The following is a 13354-nucleotide window of genomic DNA, read 5'->3' as shown; positions in this document are numbered from 1 at the left end:
GCTCTGGTCACCATCTCTGTGTGCTTAGGGCAGCCATGTGAACATTATTATTTTACACTCCAAGACAATAGTTATTATGTAAGCAGAAGTAGTGGCCTTGTTTGTTTCTTGTGCTGCTGCTCCCCTTGCTGCTGTACCATACACCCTCCTGATGAGGTGTACATCTATGGTGCCTCATGGTTCAGGCACTGCTGAGTAAAGAAAATGGGAAGAAATAGTTTGATATTAGCCCCTACTGAAGCATATGAAGAAGCGTCTCAGCTGCTTTCATTGAAAAATTCCTGACCAGTGTGTGGGCTTTTCTTATCACTGCTGCTTATCAGCATGTCAAAAGTCTCATCTTCGGACTGCAAGTCTTGACGGCCTTAGTTATAGTGGCCTTACTGCATGTGGAGCTAACCCCAGGAAGATGGAGTGACACTCTCTGGAGGATTAGGTGGTCTCCTCCAATGTGGGTTGATGGGCTTCTGAACTCTTTCCTTTAACGATGCAGAGAGTCTACACTGCCAGTGATCATGTGCCACAACTCTATAGATGTAGAAATTCAAAAATTCTGAAATAGTTTCCATTGAAAGGAAATAGAAAAGTGGTCTGGTGCCACGCTCCGGTTAAGAGAACTAGTAGATGGCTCACAAGAATACTCTGTCGCTACTGTCTGTGCCTCTGTCACAGCAAATATCCTGATCCTTCAGTTTTAAGGGTGCAGGGCCATTTTCCTCCCTTTCTTACTGGTAGTTCTCAAGATTACTATATGATATGCTGAGAAGGCAATATCCTGATAATCAAGTGACATTGGTCAGAACAGCCCAGGCTCTGTTATAGTCCCTGCTCGGAACAATATGGCCTTTAACGCTTGTGTTCAGCAAACCACATCCTGGGAGAAAACTCAATGTGGGCTTCTTTCTGGGGTCCCTCAGTTGTAGTGCAAGTGAAGCATTTATAGTCAAAACTCCATCCATCTGCTCTGGGTAGCCTTCCTGATCTTGTGGTAGTGGTTCACATTGAATCCTAGACTTCTGTTGTCTTTTGTTTGCTATTTGTAAGTAATAAATTCACTTCATGGAATTTATCTATGAATGTATTTGGCCTCATTGTACTCAGAAAAGTTGGTAGCCATTGCACAGTGAACCCGCTTCATAATTGGTGAAAACACCTATGGCCCCCTTGTGCCACAGCAAGGAGGTTCATTCAGCCAAACATAAACTTCATGTTTGTAAAACCCTGTAGCACAATTATTACCATGTGGGAGGCCTTTAACAATGGTGATGGCTGATTTGAAAAACTCTGAAGGAAGAAATTTACCCAAATGGGTTGGGTACATGGGAGTTCCTCCTAATTCCAAGAAACCCTTACTCCCCTCCACCTAAAAAGAGTGGAGAGGCCGGGTGCGGTGGCTCAGGCCTGTAATCCGAGCACTTTGGGAGGCCGAGGTGGGCAGATCACAAGGTCAGGGGTTCAAGACCAGCCTGACTAACATGGGGAAGCCCCATCTCTACTAAAAATACAAAAATTAGCTGGGCGTGGTGGCAGGCACCTGTAATCCCAGCTACTCGGGAGGCTGAGGCAGGAGAATCGCTTGAACCTGGGAGGCGGAGGTTACAGTGAGTTGAGACAATGCCACTGCACTCCAGCCTGGGTGACAGGGCAAAACTCCGTCTCAGGGGGGAAAAAAAAAAAGTGGATAAGAACTGAAACAGGTTTAAAATTTCAACTAATTGGAAATGCAAGTTTACAAAAATAATATTTAAAATAAAAGGTTAAATGAGTGCTCATTGAATTTTATGCCTCCACAAAATAGGTTGTGAGTTAACTTCCACATTCATTGAAAGCCACCAGAGTTGGGAAGCCTCCGTGTCTGAAATTCACAGGTGGCTCAAATAAGAATTATACCTGGGGATACCCCAAAGTTTAAATATGGTATCCCCTATGATATTATGAGGAATTACTGTACATAAATCAGGTTGTCTTCCTTTAACTCTGAAAATCATATTATCTTGCCTAAATTCTCCATAACGCATCGCTCCGCAGTATCCTATAGTGGACATGGCTTTTCTGACCAATGAGCACTAAAATTAAGTGTGTGAGACTCACCTATGTTCTTATCAAAATGGAAATCCCTGAATCCTACCAGTTAGAATAACATGACAGAATGTCAGATTTATGGAATATATAAGTTTTCTGTAAGGTTATTAGGTATTGATTCCATTTTATTAATAGATATCAATATATATAGATTACCTATTTTTTTTTTTTTTGAGACGGAGTCTCGCTCTGCCGCCCGTGCTGGAGTGCAGTGGCCGGATCTCAGCTCACTGCAAGCTCCGCCTCCCGGGTTCCCGCCATTCTCCTGCCTCAGCCTCCCGAGTAGCTGGGACTACAGGCGCCGCCACCTCGCCCGGCTAGTTTTTTTGTATTTTTTAAATAGAGACGGGGTTTCACCGTGTTAGCCAGGATGGTCTCGATCTCCTGACCTCGTGATCCGCCCGTCTCGGCCTCCCAAAGTGCTGGGATTACAGGCTTGAGCCACCGCGCCCGGCCTAGATTACCTATTTCTCCTGTGTTTTAGTATTAATAGATGTGTCTTTTAATTCATCCAGTTGGTCTAAGTTACCAAGTTTGTGGGTTATGGAGATTGTAATATTCTTTATGATTTTATCATCCACGGGCTCTCTAATATAAAGGCTTCTTTTAATTCTTAAAGTGTTAGGTTGGTGCAAAAGTAATTGTGGTTTTGGACCATGAATTTTAAATTTGTATAACTAGGCTGCAACACATCTTTATTAATCAAAATAGAACCCATTACAATGGGCTGGGCACAGTGGCTCACGCCTGTAATCCCAGCACTTTGGGAGGCTGAGGCAGGCGGATCAGGAGGTCAGGAGTTTGAGACCAGCCTGACCAACATGGTGAAATCCCGTCTCTACTAAAAAGACAAAAAGTAGCCGGGAGTGGTGACATGTGCCTGTAATCCCAGCTACTCAAGAGGCTGAGGCAGGAGAATCTCTTGAACCCAGGAGGCAGAGGTTGCGGTGAGCCGAGATTGCACCTTTGCACTCTGGCCTGGGTGACAGAGTGAGACTGTCAAAAAAAAAAAAGAAAAAGAAAAAGAAAAAGAAAAGAAACCATTACAATGAATACATTTTTGCCAGTGAGAAATAAACGTGTTTATTCTGTGCTTTCAGGGTTGGATGAACTCTTGAAAAGTATTTTCTGCATCCTGCTGGTTGTGTACTTGTTTTCCCTGCAAAAAGTTGTCAAGATGCTTAAAGAAGTGGTAGTTGGTTGGTGAGAGGTCAGATGAATATGGCAGATGAGGCAAAACTTCATAGCCCAGTTTATTCAACTTTTGAAGCCCTGGTTGTATGACATGTGGTCAGGCGTTGCGGAGATCTGGGCCCTTCCTGTTGACCAGTGCCGGCTCCAGGTGCTGCAGTTTTCCGTGCATCTCTTCGATTAGCTTGGCATACATCTCAGATGTAATAATTTCACCAGGATTCAAAAACTGTAGTGGATCAGAAGACAGGCAGCTGACCACCAAACAGTGACCATGACCTTTTATTGGTGCAAGTTTGACGTTGGGAAGTGGTTTGGAGCTTCTTCTCAGTCCAACCACTGAGCTGGCTGTTGTATGGAATCCACTTTTCGTGGCATGTCACAGTCTGATTAAGAAATGGTTGATTGTTGTTTCATAGAATAAGAGAAGATGACACCTCAAAAGGATGTTTTTAAAAATATTTGGTCAACTCATGAGGCACCCACTTACCAAGATTTTTCAACTTTCCAGTTGGTTTCAAATGCCGGATGACCATTCCACCCAGGAGGTGGAAATTGTAGTGAGTTGAGATTGTGCCACTGCACTCCAGCATGGGTGACAGAGCAAGACTCTGTCTCAAGAAAAAAAAAAAAAAAAACATATTAGCTAGGTATGGTGGTGCAAGGTTGCAGTGAGCCGAGATCATGCCACTGCACTCCAGCGTGGGCTACAGAGCGAGACTCTGTCTCAAAAAAACTAACTAACTAACTAACTAAATAAATAAATACTATATGTGTGTATATATATTAAAATGTACACACACACACACACACACACACATATATTTGAAGTGTTTTCTAATGAGAGCAGGTGTTCTGGAAGACCTCATTAAATACAGAATCTGAATGGAGGCCCATGTCACACCTTCCATTTTTTCATCGTTGCAGCTGCGCTTTTCTCCTCTTCTCTGCTGGACTCTGCTGTTTCTCACAAGGTATTCAGAGACTCTGCCCTGAATCCTACAACCAGGAGATGAGAAGCACAGAGTGACACCAGTAGGAGAACATAAAGATGCGGTGACAGTTGTCCTCCTCCTGCAGAGTCCATAGCAGTGCACTCCTACCGCTGGTGCCCTAGTTAAGCCTGGGGGCCAGCATGCCCGATGATTGTCTGGGAGTGCTGCAGTCAGGGTCTCCACAATGGGCACCCAGCCAGTGCCCTTGCACTCTGCATGACCGTGGCCATTGTCACCTCAGAGCCCCTGGGTACAGAACAATGCATCCTTCCAGAGCTACATGTGAGGAAGGACCACGTGAGTCCCGGGAAAGGGCTGAGGCTCTGCGGAGGTAGGTGGCCAGGACAGAGACCAGATGCCTGTGTGGAGAATCATCTGTGGGTGTGAGTGGCACTGTGGGGCCAGTGCCCGGGTTCTGCTGCTCCCCCTTCTCAAAGATCAGGGCCCAAGCAGGGGCTGGCGTGTGTGTGACACCTGGAACTGCAGGGCCACCACCCATGTGTGAGGCCGTCGTGGGGACCTGAACACTGTGTCGTCTGCAGACCCCACCCATCCACTAGCCCCAATTCCTGGCCAGCTTCTGCCAAGGTGAGAGGGTGGAATTTGGAAGGTGGATGTAAGCAGAAGCCTGTCCCCCAGTGGCTGACACACAGTGGTGACACTGTGTGTGTAGGGAAGAAAGAGAGATCAGACTGTTATTGTGTCTATGTAGAAAGACGAAGACATAAGAAAGTCCATTTTGATCTGTACTAAGAAAAATTCTTCTGCCTTGAGATGCTGTTAATCTGTAACCCTAGCCCCAACCCTGTGCTCCCAGAAGCATGTGCTCTATTGACTCAAGGTTGAATGGATTTAGGGCTGTGCAGGATGTGCCTTAGTAAAAATGTGTTTGCACCTCCTGGGCTCCAGGCTGCCAACTGCCTGCCCAGGGTCTGAATGTCCTACTGTGACCTGTTTCCTCACCGGGCCTAGAGGACAGATAGGGAAGGCTTGTTTTGAGGATTAGGCAGGGTAATCCCAGTAAGCCCTCATTAGCTTGCCCATCCTCCAGTCTTTTTGATTTCTTTTTTCTCTTCTTTGTTGTGAAACTCTGGAGAATTGTCCTCCAGCATGTCTTCAGTTGGGGAGGTGGAAAGGCTGGACCTTGCCCTTGACTTCAGGGCTCCTTCTGGGTGCCCCCTCCTCCTAGGGTTTTTAAAAGCATATACTTAACAACATACCCTGTACCTGAGAGAGCTGCAGAGAACCTCCTGCGTGTCCAAACCAGCATACTTTGTTCCCTGACTGCAGGCCTTCGTCACACCCCAAAGCCCAAATACTTTCAGGTGGCCAGCTTCAGACAAGAGTCTGAACTCAATGCTTGTTTTCTGGGGTCTACACAAGCGTGTATGATGGGGCTACCTCCATCCTGCATTCTACCCCTGTGCCTCCCCCAATCCATTAGGGGCCTCAACTCCAGTGATCCCTAACTGGGAGCAAGGTTCCCCAGGCAAGGAATGCAGCTGTCCCTAGGATGCTGGCCTGGCTATGTCCCAATGGATATCAGTCCTGGAGCAAGAGGTCCAAGGCAGGGAGTTTCACCCCCCATTTCACCAGGTGTGGTGACCTTTCTGGGTTCCTAGCTTTCAAGATGGGATTTTTACACTGTGCCACAGTGGGAGAAACCGAAGCACAGGGCCGGTGAGCGGTAAAGAAAGAAAACCTCTGTGACTAGGAAACATGTCCCTAGCCCAGCACAGCCACTCCAGGATAGCACCCTTTGGGATATACCCCTGAGCTGTTCTTGGCACGTGGCATGGCACTGTGGTGGAGGTCAGCAGCTTGTGAGGTTGGGGGTGGGGGTGCTGGCAGGAGCAGGTAATTTTGGACCCACCACGGGGAGGAAGGGGACATTGACCCTTTCCCCACACCTTGAGTGCAGCAGTAATTTTCTTCTCTGATGTGTGTGGGCATCAATGCCTATGTGGGTGTGGGTGCGTCCTCCCCTTTTGTTGATGAAGAACCTTCCTGCAGCCGTTGGGGTGGATATGGGCACCATGTGTGCCTGGCAGCAGGGTGGTGCCTGCGGAGGCTTGGCTACTCCATGTCTCACTGCCATCTCCCCAGGGGAAGCAGACCCTGTGCCCTTAGTGCCCCTCATACTCAGTCCCTCACATTCTTCACTTGGCATCCCCCTGCCTGATTCTCCCAACTCAGCCCCTGCCAGGTTTCTCCAGGCCCTGTGGACCCTGGGATGGGATCAAAGGAGGCAGCAACTGTGCTGCCTGCCTCTGCCTGAAGTCAGGGATCCCTGGCCGCTCCTGGCATCCGGTGGGCAGGGTAGGTGGGGAGGTCAGGGGTCAGCTTTTCCACTCCCCAGCCTGCACTGGCTAAGTCACCAGGTGTAACTGGCCTGGAGGCTGATCTGTGTCCTCCACAGTCCCTTGATGAATTATATTGAAACCAATCCTTGTGTGAATGACAAGACCTCTTGTTGCCACCCAGATCAAACCAGAATCGAAAGACTGTTGCACTTGGGCCAAGAGCCTGGGGCTGAGGATGCCATGACCACCCCGTTATCTTCCTTCTGGGGTCCCCAGGAAGCTCCCAGGACTGAATGATCCCCACAAAACACAGTGGCCAGGATGGGAGGGCTGGAGGTCAACGCCTCCCCGCCCCTACCACCACAACCTAGAGGCCCCCATGGAGGTTTGCCCTGAACTGTGGGTCCCTGTGGGATGCAGGCTCCCACGGATAGTTCAGGGGATGAGCATGGGTCGTCCTGGCTGACAGGAGTCTGGTGGGCACTGGGTGTGTGGGGCCTGTGTAGGTGAGTTGGACAGCAATGGGCCTAGCCAGGGAGCCAGGGACTGGTGTGGCCAACGTGGGCAGCAATATGTTGCCAGAACCAAAACTACAGTGCAACCAGCCCAGCTGGTAGGGAGAAGGAGGCCAGGATATCCACCCCTGTCCTGGCCCCAAGCCCAGACTGCCTGCCTGTACTGGACATTGCCTGGTCCAGGAGGCCTGGGCATGATGGTCAGGTGGTGTGTCCCTGGGTTCCAGGCCTAGGTGGTCCCTTGGGAGCTGAGCATCCTCTGAGCAGGAGGAGGGCCCGCGGTCCACAGTTTGCATCGGCCCCTGGGGGTGTGCCCCCACCCCAGCTTCTCAGCCCGCACGGGGACGTGGCCAGGGCTCCTCACCTGCTCTGTGGCTCCAGCTCTGATCAGCTCACTGGGTGACTCTGACAGCTTCCTCCCCAAAGCTTGGGTCCTCCTCCTTGGGAATGGGGTGTCCCAGTCCCCCTGCAGGCAGGAACCCACCCCCAGCTCCTCTGGTGGGCCCACTTGGGCTTTCTTACCTACTGGCTTGTGAGACCCAGTTGGCCAAACTTGGTGTCCTATTTTTATTTTGGCCTTTTTCTTAGTGTGTGTTTCCTCTAACTACTGCTGTGTAGAATCTCTATATGAGTTTTAGGTAGAGAATCTTGCTCACCCAGAGGTCCCCCACCCCAGGGAGCCTCCAATTCGGCCCCCCCGTCTGGTCCTGCCTATGCTCCGCTTGGTGTGACTGTTGAGCGTGATCGATCCACACAGCTGCTTGACCCTGCATCTCCTTCCTTCTTGTTGCTGAGGCCAGTTCTGTTCTCTCTTTCTCCACCTGAACTGCACTTGAAGCCACGACGAAGGATGAGAAGTGGTTGCTAAGAAGGACCCTCCTGCAGCGAATCTGCTGTGAGGAGGCTGCACTGGCCCAGCCTGTCATTTCCTTCTCTAAAATCATTCCAGAGGTCGGCAAGGGGCAACCTGTCCCTGCCTGCTCTTGTGGCCCGTGAATCAAGAATGGATTTTACATTTCCAAATGGTTGAACAAATAAACAAATAACACTTCATGACACTGAGAAGTTTCCATGTCCATAAGTAAAGATTTATGGGGGTGCAATTATGCCCATCTCTTCACAGGCCACCTGCAGAAGGCTACTGTCATGCAGCCATGGCAGAGTTGCATCCTTGAGACAAAGATCAGTTGGCAAAGCTGAAAATACTGATTCCTGGCTCTTTAGGGAAACAGTTTCCAGTCCCTGGTTTAAGGGCTGTGCAGCAGGATCCCAGGATCTTGGTCAGATTGTTCCTCACTCAGGGCCTGCCATGGCCTTCGCTAGTATGTCTGCAAAGTCTGCGTGCTATGGTGCCTCTCATGGGGGCTTTGAGCTCTGTCGTGCTAGATTTCAGGGTGTCTGCCTCATGGTCATCTGTCTCACCAACAGAGACCCTGTGGCCATATTCAAACTAGCAGGAACAGTTGGTCTTAGGCAGCAGGGATGCCTTAGAGCTGAGCTGCCACCCACCCTGAAGTGGTCCCATGACACCCACTGTCTGGGTTAAGGTTGGGGCAGGGCTGGTGTCCTGAACTGCCGTGCGATGTGGATCATAATAGCTGGGGGGGGGGGGAGAGGGGATTGCTATTACTCCCCATATGGCGGGGGGTGCCTCACCCCCTCGCGATGTGGATCTAAGAGCCAATTACTCCCCCCTGCAATGTGTGTCCATTATTAGCAGTCTCTTTTGTTCAGGATATTAGGAACAATTTCACAGGTTGTGTGTACACAGCCTGCGATCGGAGAACGAATACCACCCTCTGCACCTCCGGATATTAGGAACCATATCACATAACGGGTGTACACTTTTTCAGAGATTTAGGGTAATGTCCTGTGTTTCCCTGAATATTCGGAGACATATCACAGGGTGACTGTACACCCACTACTCTCTTGGCAGGAACATCATACTTTACCTACTGGAAATTAGGAGCAATATCACAGATTGGGTGTCAAGCCACTGTCATATTGGAAGTAACATCATGCTCCCCCACAAGTTACGAGGAACAATATCACAGGGGGGTGTCTACCTTCTCCGATAGTGGGAGTAGAAACATCATCTCTTCCTTTAGATGACAGGAACAATATCACAGGGTGGGTGTACACCCTGTGTGTTTTTGGAAGCAATGTCATTCTCTCTTCTTTTAGGTTTTAGGATTCATATCACAGGCGGGGTGTACACCCCTTGTTATATTGGATGGAATCTCATTTTCTTTCAACCTGTATCTTTAGAACAATATCCCATGGGGGCTGTCCATCACTTCAATATTGGTACTAACACCATCTTCTCCTTTCCTGGATATAAGAAACAGTATCACAGGAGGGGTGTACACCCCTTGCAATACTGGTAGTAATATCACATCTCCCCTGTGGTTATTAAGGACAAAATCCCAAGGTGGCTGTATGGTTCGTACTTTATTGGGAGTAGTATCATCCACTCACCCCCTGAATAAGAGGAACCATATCACTGAAGAAGTGTCCACCCACTTCGATATTGTCAGCCATGTCATCTTCTTCCCGCCTGGATATTAGGAATGATATCCTAGGGTTGGGGGCTGTGTACACCCACTGCGACATCGAAAGTAAAGTCAGCCTCTTTCCCGCTGGATATTAGGAACTCTATCACAGGTGTGTGTGCACCTTCTCGGATATTGGGAGTACTATGAGCCTCCACCCCGCTGCATATTAGGAACAATATACAGGGGGCAGGGTGGTTACAGCTCCTGAGATATTGAGAGCAATAGTCTTCTCTTTCCCCTGTATATTAGGGTCTACCTCACAGGGGTCCGTATACCTTCTGTGATATTAGGATTAATGTTGTCCTCTCCCCTACTGAATGTCAAAAACAGTATCACAGAAGGGTGTACACCCCCTGCGATATGGCCAGTAATATCATCGTCTCTACCTTTGGATACTAGGAACAACATCACAGAGGGTGTGTACACTCCCCTGTGATATAGGGCATAATGTTATCCTCTCTTCCCCTGGATATTAGGACTGATATCCCTGGTGGTGGGAGGTGGAGTACATTAAGAACAATATCACTGGGTGGGTGTACACCCCCTGCGATATTGGGTGTAGTATCATCCTCGCTTCTCTAGGATATTAAGAACAATATCACAGGAGGGCTGTACCTCCTCAGCCCCTGCATTATTGGGAGCAATAGCATCTTCTCCCCCTCTCAATATAAGGAACAATATCCCAGGGTGGGTGTACATCCCCTGCGATATTGGGTGTAGTATCATCCTCGCTTCCCTAGGATATTAAGAACAATATCACAGGAGGGGTGTACCTCCACAGCCCCTGCATTATTGGGAGCAATAGCATCTTCTTCCCCTCTCAATATAAGGAACAATATCCTAGGGTGGGTGTACATCCCCTGCGATATTGGGCGTAATGTCTTTGTCTTCTAACGTGGATATTGGGTGTAGTGTCACAGGGGGTGTACACCTTCTTCGATATTGGGAGCAATATCACCCTCTCCCCTCAGGATTGTAGGCAAAATATCAAAGGAGTTTTACAAGTCATGTGATATGAGCAGTAATATCATCCTCTCCCCACCTAGATGTTAGTAACTATATCACAGGCGGCTGTACACTTCTTGCGATATTGGGAGTCATATCATCCTCTCCCATCATGGATATTAAGAACAATATTACAAAGGAGGTGTACACACCCTGCCATATTGAGAGAAATATGTTGCTCTCCCTTTCGGGATATTAGGAACAATATCGCAGGAGGTGTGTATAACCACTGCGATATTGGGAGTAATATCATCCTCTCTCCCTGAATATAAGAAACAATATCACAGGAGGATGTACACATCCTGTGATATTGGGAGTCACATCATTTTCTCTCCCTCTGGATATTCGGAACAATATCACAGTGGATATGTACACCCTCTGCGATATTGCCACGAGTATCATTGTCTCCCTCCCAGGATATAGGGAACAATATCACAAGGGGGTGTACATCCCCTGCAATACTGGGAGTAATATCTTCCTCTCCCCCGCTGGCTATTAGGAGCAATGTCACAGAAGGGGTGTACACTCCCTGCTCTAATGGGAGTGATATCTTCCTCTACTTCCCTGGATATTAGGAACAATGTCACTAGGGAGTGTACACCTCCTGCAATATTGAGACTAATATCATCCTCTCGCCCCCTGGATGTTAGGAACCATATTGCAGGGGTGGTGTACATCCCCTGCGAAATCGGAAGAAATACCATCCTCTCCACCTTTGGAACACTTTTTAACATAGCTTCGTATGTGGGGAGGACTCGAGTGATTAATTGAATGTTTCATCAGGTGCGGTTCTTCTGTTTCCCAGTTTTGACACAACATTTGGTGAAATTTCCAGGGACTCCTGTGGTCAGCCTCACGGTTTCACTCTGTCACTTTCTAATGCAGTATTCTTTGGGAGTCTTTCAAATTAAGCGCCATCATTTAAAAATAAGTTTTATAATATGCAGTTTCAGGTTAATTCTCTACCTTTGTGTCTCAGGCAGTAGCTACCTACCTGTGAGTAGTCAGAAAGGTTCACACGGTTTTCCAGGGCGACCTTTGCATTTACTGGAACTATTAAGAGCTCGTTCCTGCTTCGGCCGTGATTGACACGCAGTGCACGTGAGGCCGTGCGTGGCTTAGCATCTTCTGTGGGCTTAGAGGTCACTTTCTGTTCTTCCCCAAGCCTGCTGCGCTGTGCCGTGTTCACTGCGGGCGACGGTCACACTGTCTGGCACAGGCCACCGATGCCACAGGGCAGGCTCCACGTATCGGAGCCTGCAGAATGGCAGAGCCTGGCCTCCTGGCCGCCCTTCAGGGGGAGCAAAAAGCTCAAGCCTGTTATCAGAGCTGTGCTAGCCCAGAAAGCCTCCGAACAGGTTTAATTTAGGAATCAGCTCCTACCAACTGCCCGTGTTTAGGATGTGTTTGAGTTTTTGTGATTTTTCCTGCACTGAAGCTACTGGGCTGGCTCTGAGTCACTGTCATGGGACTTCAGGTTGCCCTGGCGGGAAGTGGAGGGGGAGGAGGGCCGCACAGAGGCTTGCGGCCGTGATAATGAAGGGCTTGTTGCCTCTTGGGACAGCGAGTTCAAACTCTTTGTAATTGTCAGCGTAAATAGTGACCCGCTGAGGACATGGCTGTAATTCAGGGTGGCATGGTTGATTGTCATCCTTGATATCAGGTACCTGCCTCTAAAATGATGGTACCCGTAGTCCGGCTCCAGGAAGGCAGCTCCTGCCAAACACACGTGCTCCTGGGCCCCTGCAGACAAGGTCGTGCTGCCAGCCAGGCCTGCAGCTGTGGGTGCAGCGGGGTCTTCATGGCACTGAGCGCCTCCCTTGTTTGCTTGTGGGGCCCAGCCCTCTGTCCCACCCGGTCCCCAGTGCGGCTTCTCCCAGGATTCTCCCAGCCCCGTGCACACCTCCGTCTTCACAGCTTCCCTAGTTTTCTCGTGGGCGGCCCAGGTGGGCGCCTGGGCAGGGATCGTGTGTTAGTCGAGTTCTCTCCAGCCTTCCCTGGCTAGTGGCTCAACAGGTCCCTTCAGATGAGTCAGCCAGCTGTGTGCCCACATGTTCAGGATACTTGTCAGGGTCCTTCCTCAGAGCAAGACCGACACTCACCTCCTCCATAGGACTTTGTAGCCCGCCCTGGAGATACGCCAGCCACATCCAGAGGGGCCGCCCGGGTCCCCGTGGGCTGGTGGGAGTGACTTCTGAGCCACTCGAGGCCCCACTTTGTGTTCCTACACCCCACAAAGTCACTTAAAGCGCCATGTTCTGGTGCCGTGTGCCTCTCGAGTGTGGCACACAAGCCTGGACAGGGATCTGAGTGGGCGCTGCCTTCCTCAGGCTGCGCTTGTGTTTTAGGGCCCCTGGAACACTCGTGGCTGTGATTCTAGCCACTGTCTCAGCTTCCCTAGAGGGTTTCACCCGTAGCCTGAGGGCCACATCGGCAGCCACCGAGGAGCCAGCAGGTCCGACGTTGGTCTCACGCAGTCCTTCTCGACTTTGGTCGAGACAGAGGAGACAGCAAAACTTCAGCTGGGAGCCCCAGGCCTTCTCTGCTTGGGGCCCTGGGACTGAGCACAGATCCTGCCATCCACGTGCTGGGGGCCCCCCTGTGCGGCTCCCTCCTCTGGTCAGGGGCCGCTCCCTTGGGCTGGGCACCTCCGGGTCCTCGCACTCAGGGGCTCAGGGTGGATCCTGGATGCAGAGAGAAGGAGAAGG

General features: G+C 49.8%; 1 pseudogene; it reads left to right on the top strand.

Moving 5' to 3' along the window:
- The first annotated feature begins 12324 nt into the window (after positions 1-12324).
- LOC135964921 (uncharacterized) lies at positions 12325-13015 on the top strand (annotated as a pseudogene).
- Positions 13016-13354: the final 339 nt, after the last annotated feature.

This window comes from Macaca fascicularis, chromosome 9 (genome assembly GCF_037993035.2).
Source record: "Macaca fascicularis isolate 582-1 chromosome 9, T2T-MFA8v1.1".
Taxonomy (NCBI): Eukaryota; Metazoa; Chordata; class Mammalia; order Primates; family Cercopithecidae; genus Macaca; species Macaca fascicularis.
Note: the sequence above shows the minus strand (reverse complement) of the source record. Positions and strands in the feature narration are given on the sequence as shown.